The 2,721-nt window shown below is 45.2% G+C and overlaps 1 long non-coding RNA gene across 1 annotated transcript; it reads left to right on the plus strand.

Moving 5' to 3' along the window:
* The first annotated feature begins 1,142 nt into the window (after positions 1-1,142).
* Positions 1,143-2,462, plus strand: LOC140685511 (uncharacterized). Its single transcript, XR_012058760.1, has 2 exons — positions 1,143-1,218; positions 2,244-2,462. It is a non-coding gene; the product is annotated as an uncharacterized lncRNA (long non-coding RNA).
* Positions 2,463-2,721: the final 259 nt, after the last annotated feature.

Consider the following 2,721-nt stretch of genomic DNA (forward strand, 5'->3'; position numbering starts at 1 on the left):
TATATTGTTTTGTGTGAGTCATTTCAAATTAGGTTTGCTATTTTTCTAGTAATTGGTCTTTTTAAAAATTATTGCCACATAGCAAATCACCCCAAAATGTAGTGTTAAAATAACAGCCATTTTATCTGTCTCCTACTTTTTGTGTCAGGAATGGAGTCAAGGCTAGGCTCACCATGTGCTCTTCTGACCCATGTGCCCTTGTCTGGGGGAGGGCATGGTGGGGCTCAGTGGGCCATTGGGCTGGCCTCATGGGCCAAGACAGCCTGACTGGTGTCTTGCCGGGTCCAGCTCAGAGGCTAGGCGAGGCCAGGCCCGCCTCCTGCTGCTGCCCGCAGGCCTGTCCCTGCACTGTCCCCAGCAGGGACACCCCACCTGGGTCCCAGGCCCCTGGGGAAGGCCTCTTGTGCTCATAAAGGCTGGTCCCAGACCTGGCCAAGCCCCAACTCTGATGGCCAGCCTGGACTAGAGGGAGGGAAACAGGCCCCAGCTCTCAGTTAAAGGAGTTGAAGGTTGTAGCCATCTTGAATGCAGTCTGCCGTCTGACCAGAATTACCCCTGTCCTCCTCACATGCACAGTACACTTACTGCTCAGAGCCTCATTTTCAGATGTGAAATTCTGTCTCAATTATCTGTTGCTATAAAACAAACTGCTCCCCAGACACAGTAGCTTAAAATAACTGTTTTATCTTACCCCACACTTTTGTGGATTAGGACTTGGGAAGGTGCCCTCCTCCATGTGGCATTGCAGGTGGCCCTCAGTGGTTTTCAGCTGTCGGCTGCTCTTACTTGGAGGGTCAGATGGCATCACCCCTATGCATAGTGCCCTTGCAGGGCTCGGCTGGGCCTCTCTCCTTCATTTTGGCCCTAGGCCTTGCCACACCATCTTTCCAGGACAGGTGAGTTCTTCTGTGATGACTTGGGCTTCCAGATGCCCAGGTGGAAGCTGCCACTTCCTGTAAAGGCTGGGCTGGAGTGGCGGCCAGCAGTGCAGCTGTGCCCTGATGGTCCAGGCCTCACACTGCCCCCAGGCGCATGGGGAAGGGACATGGAGCCCATCGGGGTGAGGGGCGCACCAGAGAATTCACTGTGTGCGACTGTCTTTAATCCACCTGTAATTGAAACAGTCTTCCTCATCAGAATCACTGCCAGGAGCTGTCTGACACCTCTTCTTTGAAAAAACAGAATCCTGTTGGGCATGTCCTGGAGGCTGTACAGCAGGTGAGGAGGGGTAGGCTCCTTTTACAAAGAGCCACTTAGTAAAATATTTTTGACTTTGTGGGCAGCACAGTCACAAATCTAGTTTGTAGAATGAGTCATACTGATGTGTTTAAGGTGCCAGAAAACACTCATTAAAAATTTTTTTGAAGATTCCCCTGGCGCCAAGTGCATACCTTTTATGTGTGACCAAAAAATCATTTGAATAAAAAGTAAACACTTGAAGGATTGGTGCAGTATCAATCATCTTTCTAAATGGAACAGCTAATTGGAAACTTTTAAAATAGAGAAGGAAAGAGTATCTGGATTTCTGGAGAAAAAGCGGGAGTCATGGCAACTGAAACAAGATAGTGTTGATTTGAACAGACAGGGAGAAGTTACCAAAACAGGAAGGAAACTCTTGTCACTGCTGCTTACTTGCAGGAAACACCACCCAGGTGAAAAGTTAGCCACTGCCAGCAAGCAGAGGTGATTCCCTGTTTGTAGTCATCTGAAGGTCTAGGAAAACAGACTTAGGGCACTGCAGCTGTGTTCTCAGTGTCACTGTCAAGGTCCAGGTAGCAGGACTCACTGTTGGCTGTTCACACTTTTTGGTGATTGAAAGATTTTGATGACTGAACTCTCCCATTAGTTACTAATCAGTGACCTTACAGTCTGTTTTCCTCCCATATTTCTAACCACAGATATCATTACTCTTTAAACTAGTTTTCATACCTTCCAGAAAGCAATTTACATGTTACTGAAAATTGAATGAAGATTTTTTTTGTAATAATGAAAAACATAGAATGAACTATATTTCTTTTGAGTATTTTTAGGGCAGTGAAAATGCAAAAGGAAAAGGATCATTTCAAAAACAACTAGACAGTCAGGACAGTAAGATTAAAGATCTCTGGATAAAATACTACATTTTTTGTTAAATGGCTGTATCAGCCTAAAACTGGGTATGATGATTTATAGAAGATTTCTTCAGTTTTCTCTGCATGGGTTTTGCTCTGAGACAAGCTTTCTGTTTTGGTTTTGTTCTGCAGAGCCCGATGACTTGGAAACAGAAGTCCTGCAGGAGCCGAGGGCGGCAAATGTAGGGGGCAGCTCACCGCGTGTGGTGGTGGACGTGTGGGTTAGCGAGGTGGAGGGGACACACGCAGCTGAGTATGCACCTCTTCCTTACTCTTCAAAACCTGGACCCCTTTCCTTATTTTAAAGAAATACCCAAATAACCCAATGTAACATTAAATCCTGTTACAAGATCTTATAATAATAATTTAATTTTGGAATAGATGCTTCATTCACGTGGTTCAGAAATCAACAAGTATATAAAGTAACTCACTTCCCCACTTCTCTCCCCCTCCAGCAAACTCTCACTCTCCTCTATCCAGATGTGTTTAATATATACATAAGCAAAAACCAATATATAGGCTTCCTCACTTTTAAGTACAGTCGTTAGTGTAAGGTACAGAGTTTCTCCCACCTGTTTTATTTTCAGTCTGTAATTTGGGAATTTTTTCT

The sequence above is a fragment of the Vicugna pacos genome, chromosome 14, assembly GCF_048564905.1.
Source record: "Vicugna pacos chromosome 14, VicPac4, whole genome shotgun sequence".
Taxonomy (NCBI): Eukaryota; Metazoa; Chordata; class Mammalia; order Artiodactyla; family Camelidae; genus Vicugna; species Vicugna pacos.